This window comes from Paroedura picta, chromosome 9 (genome assembly GCF_049243985.1).
Source record: "Paroedura picta isolate Pp20150507F chromosome 9, Ppicta_v3.0, whole genome shotgun sequence".
Classification (NCBI taxonomy): Eukaryota; Metazoa; Chordata; class Lepidosauria; order Squamata; family Gekkonidae; genus Paroedura; species Paroedura picta.
Genome location: NC_135377.1, coordinates 62,026,748 through 62,039,724, shown reverse-complemented (window position 1 = coordinate 62,039,724; position 12,977 = coordinate 62,026,748). Strand labels below are relative to the sequence as shown.

Here is a 12,977-nt window from a genome sequence, read left to right as displayed (position 1 = left end):
TCTACCTGGATCATGAACTGGAAAACAGGAGCCTTTGGAGAATTATCTAGATGGGCTGCTGTTGATATGCTTGAGCCAGGTAACACTTTACAAAATCTTGCCGCTGCAAGCTAGTAAAATGCCTAATAAATCAAGCATAAGACAAATGGGGGATTCAAAATAATGAATTTCTTCAACAATTAGAGAATTGTCTTATGTGACTAATATACTATGAGTGATAGAAATTGTGCAGGATGCACTGTTGAATGGGAGCTGGGCAAATGCAGACAGTGGTGGCCTTTGGAATTCTATTTTAATCTGTGGGCTCCAAACCAGACATTTTTAGCTTAGTTGGAGCAGCACCATACTTCAGATACTTGAAGATGATGGAGCAGAATTGTTTACTGTTGCTCCAGAGGGGTGGATCAGAACCAATGGGTTGAAATTAATTCAAAAGTTCTTGACAGCTAGAGCAGTTCCTCAGGAGGTGGTGGGTTCTCCTGCTTTGGAAGTTTTTAAGCAGAGGCTACATAGTCATCTGACAGAAATGTTGATTTTATTAACTTAGGCAGATTGTGAGCACGAAGGGCAGGAAGGGATGTGCCAGTATTTCTCTCTTGTGGCCCTGAGAGCCAGTTTGGTGTAGCGGTTAGGAGTGCAGACCTCTAATCTGGTATGCCAGGTTCAATTCTGTACTCCCCCACATGCACCCAACTGGGTGACCTTGGGATCGCCATGGCACTGATAAAGATGTTCTGACCGAGCAGTAATATCAGGGCTCTCTCAGCCTCACCCACCTCACAGGGTGTCTGTTCTTTTTCCTTACATACTCACGGAATTGTTGATCACCACTGTGCGATGGTAGGTGAATTTCCTCCAGGCCAGGCTGGACTAGAGATTTGTGGTGGGTTGGATCACTTGGGCATGAAATTGGGGTCACTGTGGATGGGCAGATAGTTGTGAGTTCCTGCATTGTAAAGGCAGATGGACTAGATAACCCTGGAGGTCCCTTCCAACTCTATGATTCTATGATTCACCCAGAAAGCCCCCAAATTTACATATTAGTGCATTTTAAAATAACCACTGAGGAAGACCCTTTGGGTCAAAATGTGTTTGGCCTCAGTTACACGTGTAGTTGTGAAATGGTATACAATGTACAATTGTGATTTATCTATGTTTTAAAATTTTAACTTGTGTACTTTATTGTTATAAATATTTGCATTTCAAAATTATCCTTGTCGCTCAAACTTTGGGTTCCTGTTTAGTTAGGTTGGGTGTTGGTTCCCTTTTTGGTTTTGTAGTGTCAGAAAGTTAACCATGCAAAATCAACCTTTCATATCGTCGTTAAATTGTTATTGTTTTTTTCTAGTGCACACTTAACTTGCATAGCATAAATGACAAGACAAGCAAAATACTTCTCTGAAGAAACATAACAAAACAAAATGAAGGACCCCAAACTTAACTTTAAAGTTTTACTTTGCCCACAGGAATAGCTATCAAGATGTATTATGTGCACTAGATGTGCGCTAATAGGCCATTTTCACTGGCTTTGTTGCTGGAGCGTCAGACTTGGAATCCAAGGGAGACACTGTTTATTTCGCCCTCCCTAAAAACTCGGAGTTTCATTTGCTGAAATGTAGCATGGAAGTGAAAATAATATCAAGGCTAGAGGCACCGCAGGGGGAGCTGCTAATGTGGGAACAGAGGGCATTTGGCCAGTTACAATAAGAACCGATGGTGCAGCCTTCCCAGGGATGGCCGGGGCCCAAGTGGTCCTTTCCAGACGGAGCCACAAAAGGCCTCTCAAGGGCTTGCGGTTTGGCACCATCAAAGAAGAGCGAATTCACTTTCTTAGAAAGGAAAGAAATATAATTAACCACCACAAGAAGGACATGCGGTAGAATGTCCTAACGTTTTTAAAAGGTCTCTGATAAGCGATCAAAATGCTAGGGCTGCTCGCTGAATAGACCTGTTGTTGCCTCCTCAGTCAGGCCTAAGGCAGAGATTTTCTACCACAACTTGGCTCTAGTGTGTGTGTGTGTGTGGGGGGGGGATTTGGAGGTACCAATCCCTTTTTGGTGCTTCTGTGACCTGGCTACTTCTTGCATTTGCACTAGGATTGCCAGCCTCCAGGTGGTAACTGGAGATCACCAGGGATTACAACTGATCTATAGGTCAGTGGTCCCCAACCTTTTTATCACCGGGGACTGGTCAACGCTTGACAATTTTACTGTCAATTTTACAACTCCACTTGCTTTCCCGCCGGCGCCCCTTACTTCCCGCCACCCGCTGGGGGCACTGCCAGCAGCACTGCGCAGTGCCACACTGAGGGGGAGCCTCTGGAGAACACCAAAGGTGAGCGGTGGCAGAGTGGCAGGGCATCCCCCAAGGTAGCAGCCAGGGAGGAGTACAAGGAGGAGCCACAGCCCCAGTACCGACTGATCTACGGACCAGTACTGGTCCCCAGACCGGGAGTTGGGGACCGCTGCTATAGGTGACAGTCCACCTGGAGAAACTGGCTGCTTTGGGAAATACATTCTACAACATTATATCCCATTAAAGTCCCTCCCCTCCCCAAATCCTACTCTCCTCAGGCTCCACCTCCCCACATCTCCAGGTATTTCCCAACCCAGACCTGGTAACCATAGTTCCCACTGCTTGGGGTAGCAAAAAGAGCTGTGGGTCAAATGAACATATTTTGAATGCTGAGCTGTTTATGAGGAAGGTTTCTTTAGGACCGGGGAGATGACTTCTCAACCTTGAAGATCACTGGATGACTTTGGGGCAGTTCCTGTCTCTGGCCTGCCTGCCTCACTGCTCCAGCCTAGGATACGAGACTGATGTATGTAGAAGAGTGCACGTGTGATGGAACTCAACTCATAGAAGAAGGAGAAGTGTTTTTTATACCCTGCTTTTCACTGTCCGAAGGAGACTCAAAGCGGCTTACAATCACCTTCCCTCCCTCTCTCCACAGCAGACACCCTGTGAGGTAGGTGGGGCTGGGAAAGCCCAAATGTTACTGCTTGGTCAGAACAGCCCTAAGAGAACTGGGACTGGCTTCAGGTCACCCAGTTGGCTGCATGGGGAGGAATGGGGAATCAAACCCTGCTCACCGGATTAGAAGCTGCCACTCTTAACCACTACACCACACTGGCCCTTCCCTCTCCTACATGCCTTCATCGCTTGTGGGTACAGACCTTATAGTTGCAAATAAACTGTATTTGTATAGGGTCTGTTGCCATAGTTCCAGTTGGAAGCCAGTGTTCTTGTTTGTGGGTTGAAGCGTGCAACTTGGAGACATTATTATGACTTATTTTATTTCATGAGTATTAATAAAAATAGGTATGTCGTGTAGAAGTGGGGCCCTGCCCAGGACACCCCCAGCCTAGCCTGATCTCAGAAGCTAAGCAGGGCCGACATAGAGGCAATCTATAGCAAACCACCTCTGAACATCTCTTGCCTTGAAAACCTTACAGAGCCTCTTCTCTAAGCTCAGGTTTCACACTTCTGGGGAATTATTAGAATTTTAGAACTGTTTAACCATGTTTTCAGGTGTATTGAACATGCTCCCTGCCCTGAGCCAGTTTGGTGTAGTGGTTAGGAGTGCAGACCTCTAATCTGGCATGCCGGGTCCGATTCTGCACTTCCCCACATGCAACCAGCTGGGTGACCTTGGGCTCGCCACGGCATTGATAAAACTGTCTGATAAAACTGTTCTGACTGGGCAGTGTTATCAGGGCTCTCTCAGCCTCACCCACCCCACAGGGTGTCTGTTGTGGGGAGAGGAAAGGGAAGGCGACTGGAAGCCACTTTGAGACTCCTTCGGGTAGAGAAAAGCGGCATATAAGAACCAACTCTTCTTCTTCTAAATTTAAAGAAATAAAAATGAAATAAATGTGTCAGCTGTAACTTGATGGCAAAAAGGGGTAGGGAGTTTACAAAATTATCCATTTTAAGCACCACATGGTCTAGGTATGCCACTGCCTGTACTCAAAGTGACTACTTCTGTGCAGTGTCTGCCCACTCCCTTGCAGCTTTTCCTCTAAAGGTGCAGAGAATACCATGGGGTTGTCTGGGCAAGCAGCTGACCCTCCCTCCCTGGGATTGGGACAATTTTCCAGGGTTGCTTTCCCTTCCCAGCAATGCTTATAAGTAAGGATGGAGCCTCTTGCTTGCTTCCCCACAAGCCTTGTACTAGCCATAAATGCATCATGTGTTATAGAGCTTCAATCATTACCCTTGATTTGTAGCAAGGTCACCTGGCCCCAGTTTCAAGTGCCAGGCCTCCTCTCTTTCCTTAAAGCACCTGAGGAGCCTGCTGCCTCTCCACTCTGATAAGGACCTGGACTTAATCATCCATGTTTTGGTAACTTCACAGTACTCTCAGTGTGCTTCAAAAGCTGCAGTTCATGCAAAATGCCATGACTCTCCTCACGACATGACAGGCAACTCCATGCTACAAGGTATGTGGTGTTTCTACTTTGGATCCATTGTAGTGGCTCCATACATGATTCTAGGGCCAATTGAAAGAGCTGATGAAAATCCTACAAGGTTTGAGTGCTGGAGAAAATGGCTGCTTTGGAGGGTGGACTCCACAGGATACTCCATTGAGGTCCCTCCTTGCCCCAGATTCACTCCTAGCTTCACCCCCCAATGTCTCCAAGTACTCCCCAACCCAGAGCTGACAACTCTCCTGGGGAGAGGACCTTCTTAGCTGTAGTGGAAGAAGAGCTGTGAGTATCTGTACCCCACTTGGAGGAGTCTCAAAATGGCTTACAGTCCCCTTCCTTTCCACTCCCCACAAGAGACCCAGGTTCAAATCCTCATGAAATGTACCATGAAAGTTTGCTGGGTCACCTTGAGCCAGTCATACTTTGTCAGCTAACCTACGTGATGGGGCATTTGTTAGGATAACATGGAGGAGAAGAGACTACTATAACCTCTTTGTGTCCCCCTCTGAAAGAAAGGTGGAATATACATGAATCAAATAAATAACATAAATGACAAAGTTAAAGTATGATTTGCATGACAGAAAAGAAGTCAGAGGTATTTGATGTTCTGACATTTTAGAAGCTGAGGTTTTGTTTATTATGTTCTTTTTTAGGCTCTGTTTGATATTATTTCAATTGCATTATTTAGTTATTATTATTTATTGTATAGGTGTTTAAACACTTGCATGAAGCATTGCCTACACCAGTGGTCCCCAACCTGCGGGCCGCGGCCTGGCGCCGGGCCGCAAAGGCCATGGCGCCGGGCCGCAAAGGCCATGGCGCCGGGCCGCGGCTCCCTCTCCCCGCCCCCCCCCCCGCAGTAAAAAACTTCCCAGGCCGCAAGCTTGCGGCCCGGGAAGCTTCTTACTGCGGGGAGGGCGGGGAGAGGGAATCAGGGCCGGGCCGCGCCCGCGCCGCCCGCGGGTGCGGCCCGATCCACGGGTGCGGCTCGCGGGCGCGGCCCGATTCGCGGGCGCGGCCCGCGGGCGAGGCCGGGCGCGGCCCGCGGGCGCGGCCCGATTCGCGGGTGCGGCCCGCGGGTGCGGCCGGGCGCGGCTCGCGGGCGTGGCCCGATTCGCGGGTGCGGCCCGCAGGCGCGGCTAGATCCGCGGGTGCGGCCGGGCGCGGCTCGTGGGCGTGGCCCGCGCGGTCCCTGCGGGCGCGGCCCGATGCCCTGCCGGTCCCCAGCCTAATAAAGGTTGGGGACCACTGGCCTACACTGTCTGGCACATGTCTAACACACGTGAAACCTCTCTTATTCCCCACTTCATCTCCACATGCAGCCAGCTGGGTGATCTTGAGCTACTCACAGTTCTCTTAGGAGTATCCTCATGGAGCAGTTCTCTTAGAGCTCTCTCAACCCCAGGGAGAGGAAGGGAAAGGTGCTTTGGTACTCCTTTGGGTAGTGAAAAGTGGAGTGTAAAAAACCCCACCTATTATAATAATAATCATAAAAATCATTATCAAGGATGAGAGAGTTCTCTGGTGAGGCTGGAATCAGCAGTCTAGTTGCTACTTCAAACTGGCTGCTAAGGATATGGGAACTGCTATGCAGTTGGACTTATAACATCAACCAGCTCATAAGAATAAAGCTTGAACTGTGGCTGTTATTTCCTCTTTTCAATAGCTTTTTGCAGTTTCAGGGGAGGGGGTTTTAAAGATAAAGAGTTTTTAATTGGACACGTGATTATAGACCCCCAAAACACCATCTAATCCAGCCCATCTTGATGTTCACTCTACACAATCCAGGTGACGATCACTAAGTCCTGGTATTAGGCCTTAGATTGTTTTATGTCTGTTCATGTGATAACGGTATACAGGTCTCTTCACACATTAATTATACAGGTTGGGTTTGGGGTCACCAGTAGGAATGCCAGTCCTCAGTCGGGACCTGGGGATCCCCAGGAATTACATCATCTCCAGACTAAAGACATCTGTTCCCTTCAAGAAAATGGCTGCTTTGGAGGGTGGGCTGCATAGTATTATACTCCACTGAGGTCCCCCTGCGACCCCAAGTCCTGGCCTCTCCTGACTCCACCCCAAAAATCTCCAGGTATTTCCCAACCCTAGTTACCAGCCTGCGACTGATTAGGATTATGACTGTAGCATATGTGGGGAAGGGTCTTCTCAATCCCATCTCCAATTTCCTGATCTGAAATTACTCAAGGGTGTGAGTGTTGCTATCTGGCTTATGAGGAAACCCACTAGTGCAGGGGTAGTCAACCTGTGGTCCTCCAGATGTCCATGGACTACAATTCCCACGAGCCCCTGCCAGCATTTGCTGGCCGGGGCTCGTGAGAATTATAGTCCATGGACATCTGGAGGACCACAGGTTGACTACCCCTGCACTAGTGTACATGGGCCAAATAGCACACCCACAGGACCACTGCAGTTCAGGAAATTGGTGAAGTGGGAAAAGCAGAAGCCCCGTCTTCGTACTGAATACACTAGGCTTTCGTGAAACCCTGGGGTTTCTTGCTGGCCCTGGAAGGGTTTCCTGAATGGGTAGGAGTTAATTTTTATATATTTTTTTCAATTTGTTATACATTTATCAAATGATATGACCATGATATGACAGCTATGCTTCCCAACCATATTCTGCATGATTGCACCACTTCCCAGGTTTCTCAAAGCCCCAGAGATTTTTCAGGGATTTCTCAATGGCAAGAAAATTGAGAAAGGCTGGGCTACACTCGTGGTCCAAATTGGACACCATGTACGTAGACACTGGGGGGAACCTGCAAGTCATATGTGGGGCACATGCTGGGGAGGATCCCAGTCCCAACCCATGTCCTCTGTAATGTGTGATGATATTGTTGCAACATTGTAGTCTGGCAACCCAGCTTCTATCACCTTTCTTCTCTTTGCTTCTTCAACTCAAATAAAGATAGCAAGAGAGGATGGTGCTAAACTAGTGATGGTCTGATTTTAAAGTTGCCAGCTCTGGCTTGGGAAATACCTGGTCACTTTGGGCGTGGGGCCAGGAGTGGGCGGTATTTGGGGCAGGGAGGGACCTCAAGGGAGTGTAATGCTATGGAGTCCACTGTCCCATCTGCCATTTTCTCCAGGGGAACTGATCTCAGTCACTTGGAGATGAACTGTAAAACTAGGGAATCCCCAGATCCCACATGGGGATTGACATCCCTATTTGATTTGCTGTTTGAGTCTGCTAAGGACACTAATACTTTCATATACAAAATGGCCTACATCTCCTCCCCCACCCCTCCAGCCACTTTATTCATACACTAAATAATTTTTTCATGATACTGCCTTTTCTTTCTGCTCCACTTTGCTTTCCGAGGCCACGTTAGTGTGTCATGTATTATATATTACATCCCATATAATAATCCAGTGAGAGAGAGAGAGAGAATAACATTTTTCTTAAGGGTTTGTGTCAAAGGTTACCTTCAGAGTGTAGTCTTGGCCCCATGCTGCTCCCATAACCATTCTTCCTTTTCTTTTGCAAAGACAATTCCAGTCGCTTTCACTTTATTTTGCCCCATCAATAAAAAATGGGTTATGGTAGGACAGAGCATCATGCTGAAATCCAGAAGGGAGAAAATAGATACTCCAATGTAAAATAAAGCCTTACAATTCTCTCTGTGCGTATAAACAAAGGAGACATAATGAAAATAGCCTTCCTGAGGCAGCTGGTTATTGCTCTTGTAATAACACCATTTTTAATGTGCACAAGAAAGGCAGCATGCCAGATAAAATGAAATCTCAAAAAATATAGAACAACTCCTGCTGCCAGAACCATCTTGCTGAGACCACACATTGGAGGGTGAATTACAGGAGCCTTACAAATTTCTCACATGCTGCATTTATTGTGGGGAAATGACAGAAACAAAATTTATCTCTACCTATTCTGCCACCTCCCATTCGAAAAGTGGAAACAAGGATCAAACACAATTGCTCTTAAGCTCCCATCTTTTTGGGGTCTGATTCTAACGATGTTAGTGAAGGGCATTTCAAATATTCATAAACTGGAATGTGGAAGCCCAAGCTGAGGTGTGAAAGATAAAGCAATTAAAGAGCTTTGCCCCCCACCCCTCCGACCTGGGCACCCCCTCCATGTTGTGGAGCCCCTGCCCTGAAGCCTTTCCCCCTGCCCCCCTCCCAACCAAGTCCCCGGCTTCAGGGCAGGCAAAGGAGCAGGCCCACCACATCAGAGATGCGGCTGGCCTGCTCCTTTGCCCGCCCTGAAGCCTTTCCCCCTCCTGACCAAGTCTCTGGCTTTGGAGTGGGCAAAAGAGCAGGCCTGCTGCGTCTCTGACACGGTGGGCCTGCTCCTTGCCCACCCCAAAGCCCTTCCCCCCGTCCCCTCCCTCCCGAGTCACTGGCTTCTGGGCGAGCAAAAGAGCAGGCCGCCGCGTCAGAGATGCTACTGGCCTGCTCCTTTACCAGCCCCGAAGCCTTTCCCCACCGCCCCTTCCCTCCCGAGTCCCTGGCTTTGGGGAAGGCAAAGGATCAGGGCCGCCGCGTCGCACGATCCTTTGGCTGCGCCGAAGCCTCCGCCGCCTGCCCCCCACTTCCCCAAGTAGGGCCAGATTGGCCCCTTGGCCCCGGACTGCCATTTGGAGCGGCCCCTTAGAGTTTTTATCCCAGACTCGCCCCGCCCCTTTCTCCTCCCTCATAGGCTTTACCCTTTTATTTTTACCGCTCCTGTGGAGCGGTTTACAGATATATATATTTGCCAGCAAGTCAGTCCAGGTCTCCTTTGACTGACAGGCAGGTAGGGTTGTCAGCTCTAGGTTGGGAAATATCTGAAGATTTTGGGGATGGAGCATGGGGAGGGTGGGTTTTAGGAAGGGGACAGACCTCAGCAGGGCATAATGCCCTCCAAAGCAGTCCGCCCTCCAAAGCAACCACTTTCTCCATGGGAATGTGTTTTGGTCATCAAAAGATCAATAGTGGGAGATCCCAAAGCAACATCTGGAAGCTGGCAACCATAGCTATATCAAATCAGTAATTGTACACCTTTCATAATTGGGCACTTCCACTTTCTAGAAATACTCACCTCTGGCAGGCAAGCAGGGTTATAAATCCTTCTCATTATGTTTTTCATCATACATTGGGAGTGCTCTTGTGAACAGCAGCTGTAATGTAGAAAGTAGCCTTAAGTTATTCAATGACTAGAATGTAATGCAGCTATTATAAAATCTACTCCTACAGTTTAGAACCTCAGAACAAAAAACAACTCTTTCATCTGCTCCAGAAGTTCCGTGTTCTGGAATTTATGTACTGAGATCAAGTTCATGTGTGTCAAGAATATTTTCCCGGAAAAGCAAGTGAAAGTTTTCGTACTGTAACGCCCTAGTAGAATAACCAGCTGGAGAATGTTTTAAGATGTTTCATGTTAAATTATGAGTGAATCCTTCCCCCCCCCCCCATCAGGTCACCGATTATTTATGATCACTGTGTGGGGTTTTCAAAGCAGAAGATATTCAGAAGTGGTTTGCCATTGCCTCTGTGTCACAATCCTGGTATTCCTTGGTGGAATACCAGGGGGCTTTCCGCACCGGGATCCTTGTAGCAAATTGTTTGCTGAACGAAAAATCGCCATTTAAAGTAGTGCAATTCGTCATTATGCATACCTGACTTTGTAGTGGAATCCAGTTGCGTTTCTATCGTTTCCCACAAGCTTCCGGTCTCAGCAAAAATCACTAGAAAGGAAGCGCTATTGCCGAGCTCATCCCGCCCCTGGCCGTCAAGCAGCCAATGGGCAGCCGTTAGCATGCTCCCAAACAGCTCCTTTCCCTTTAAGAAAGGTTTTAAAAAAAAAAAAAAACGCACCCATTGCAACGAGTATGTGTTGATTCGTTGCAACGGAGAGACCCATCCAGCTGGCAGGTGTGTTTGAGTCGTTTCATCGTTGCCACGCTCCCCCCAAGTGAAAAAAAAAAATCCCCCCCCCTCATGGGCCCGATTTTCGGCCGAAAACAGTGTAAAAAATAAAGGGAAAATACATCAGCAAACGGGCTTCTCTGTTGTTTGTGCTTAGTGACTAAACAGCTCTAGGGAGGGACTGAAGCCGGGGAAGCCTCTAAACAGGCTTGCTGGTGGGTTGAACTTCGCTCGCTCGGAGAAAAAAAAATGGCGATCGCTTCGCCGGAAGATCAGAGGAGAGAGCCAGGGGGAGGGACTTTGTAGAAACCACAACAATGGTAACGCACAGAACTTTCCCGCTAGTGTTGCAGATTGGTTGCAGGAGCGTAGCGCTTTCCGGAGGGTGAATCCACTTTTGGGATTTCCCTGAAAGCGCTACAAGGAAGCGCTTTTTGCGGATCGGTTTCAGGTGTGTGGCAGATTGTCAACGACGTTGTGCATAATGGCAAATCAGTAGCGTTTTCAATTGGCAACCATTGTGCGATTTTGAAGGCGTGCGAAAAGCCCCCAAGACAGATCCTGCTTAACCTCTGAGAGCTGACGAGGTGGGATTAGCCTTGGCTATCCTGTTCAGGTTAGGATTATCCTTACTAGTTGATATTGTGTGGGCAGACTACAAGCACCTGATCTAATCTTGGCCCCAGCCTCTCCGCTGGTTTCCCATATTTCCGATTGGATTGTTGAGGCCAAGCAAAGTTTTTAGGGGCAATCTGCCACCAATTTCCAAAACTGAGAGGAATCCCTATGGAGGACCACTTGCTAATTTGCTCCCAGGCTTCCAGCGTGGCCTTTTTCTTTTTGATACGAATCATATTTTTGTATTTTTATTTAGTTGCTTCATCTCATTTATTAGGGTTCCTGTAGAGTTAACCCTATTACAAACATGCAAACCTCTCAGTGTCTTTTTGAAAGACCTGCAGTCCTGATTGAACCAGATTTTAGAATGGCCACTTGGGTGCTTACTCAGTTCTGATGTTCTGCCTCTTAGAGTCTCCTGGAAGCTTCTTCTCCTCCACTGGTTTTAATTTTAATGTTGTTTTTCTTCACATCAGTTTCATTTACATGGGGAAGGTGCCCCTCTCCCTCTCTTTATGTGCTATGCCTGTCTTCTATTTGCATGCAGTGTTTAACCCAAGGGAATATTCCAAAATGGAATCATCCCTGATCCTCTCCCTGAACTCTTCCGTGCTGTTCTCTATGGTACCATCTCAGGCCCTCGCCACCTTTGTTGCCCCCTCATGGCGCCCATGTATGTAAGCCAGCTCATTCTCTCATAAATGTTTCCCCTTTATTTCCATAATAATAAAAATATGCAGAGTAGAATTCTGTCACAGATTAGAAATATTTTTTTTAAATATACATTAGTTGATAAAAATGACAGCTGAAAAGTGGGATAAAAGTTTTATAAATAAATAAAAATAGATTAATAGTAGAAGGAGGAAAGCTGGACTTTTGGACCTCACTTTTTACTACCCAATGCAGTCTCAAAACAGGTTACTATTGCCTACCCGTCCTCTCTCCTCAACAGACACCCTGTGAGGTAGGTGGGGCTGAGAGAGCTCTGAGGGAACTGGGACTGGTCTAAGGTCACCCTTTCGACTGCGTGTAGAGGAGGAGTGGGGAATCAAACCCGATTCTCCAGATTAGAGTCCACCACTCTTAACCACAACAAGCCTAGATAAGAAGAATACTAAAAACAGTTATAAAAAATATTTGAGGAACACACAATGGAATATCAAAACAACCTTTCCATGTGTACCTTGATAAAGTGTTACATGGTGAAACAGAAAACAATTAGTTTAGGTATAGTACCGTTCAAAGCAGTTATTTCATAATTTCCTTCTCCTTAAAGTAAACTAAAGCAAGTCGAAGATAAAAATTATGCTTGTTGGTGGAGAGCATATTTTAGAAAGGCTTTATCTGCATAGTTTTCCCTGTCCCGAGCCTTCAGGAAGGTCAGTATATAAACATAATAAATAAATAATAGTTTGGATGAAATTAGGTGTTCGCTGAATGATAGGAACAAGTCATGTTCTCTCATCTTCTACAAGTTTAAAGTCCAATGGCACCTTTCAGACCAACAAAGATTTATGATGATTTGATTTATAGACCGCCTCTCCCCAATGAGGGGATCAGGGTGGTTTCCAACAATGGAGTACATTTACAACTATAAAGCTCTAAAAAAGTGATAAAATACAATTAGCTCTGTAGCCACCATAGTATAGCTGGCAAATTTAATAATTCTCTACCAATAATGGTAGTTACTTCTTACAGTTCTGAGCAGTTTTGAGTGTATATCAGTGTTGTATCGGTTGCAATAGCTACTCCTTGGCTTCGAGGATCAAGCCAAGATGCTAGTTCCTATCTTTAAAGCATTTTACAGCCATCAATCCTGGTATGACTGAAATGAGTAGCCGTGTTGGTCTGAAGTAGCACAATCAAATCACCTTTAAGACCAACAAAGATTTATTCAAGGCATGAGCTTTCACTAGAAAGGGAAATTGCAGAAATGCAAGTTAGTACAACACTCAATACTTTGACATACCCTGGACTCAACAAGGACAAAGGTTTTTTATCTCACTATGCATGCTAACCTTATGTAACTTGAGTATCCACATT

The 12,977-nt window shown here is 46.8% G+C and overlaps 2 long non-coding RNA genes across 4 annotated transcripts in view; one reads left to right on the top strand and one right to left on the bottom strand.

Moving 5' to 3' along the window:
• LOC143845043 (uncharacterized) overlaps positions 1-12,977 on the top strand; it is a 622,217-nt gene that overhangs the window by 32,436 nt on the left and 576,804 nt on the right. The window contains exon 1 of one of the 2 annotated variants that reach the window (XR_013234222.1): positions 4,414-4,442. The exons of the other annotated variant lie outside the window; for it this stretch is intronic. This is a non-coding gene — a long non-coding RNA (uncharacterized LOC143845043). Of the gene's footprint in view, positions 1-4,413; positions 4,443-12,977 lie in introns of those variants that run through there. 2 annotated transcript variants of the gene reach the window in all.
• The window catches only part of LOC143845044 (uncharacterized), a 29,400-nt gene that overhangs the window by 9,430 nt on the left and 6,993 nt on the right, over positions 1-12,977 (bottom strand). The window contains exons 4-7 of one of the 2 annotated variants that reach the window (XR_013234263.1): positions 9,490-9,568; positions 7,875-8,009; positions 814-946; positions 6-122 (exon numbers count right to left, since the gene is read on the bottom strand). This is a non-coding gene — a long non-coding RNA (uncharacterized LOC143845044). The remainder of the gene's footprint in view (positions 1-5; positions 123-813; positions 947-7,874; positions 8,010-9,489; positions 9,569-12,977) is intronic. The other variant, XR_013234262.1, reaches the window with a different exon arrangement.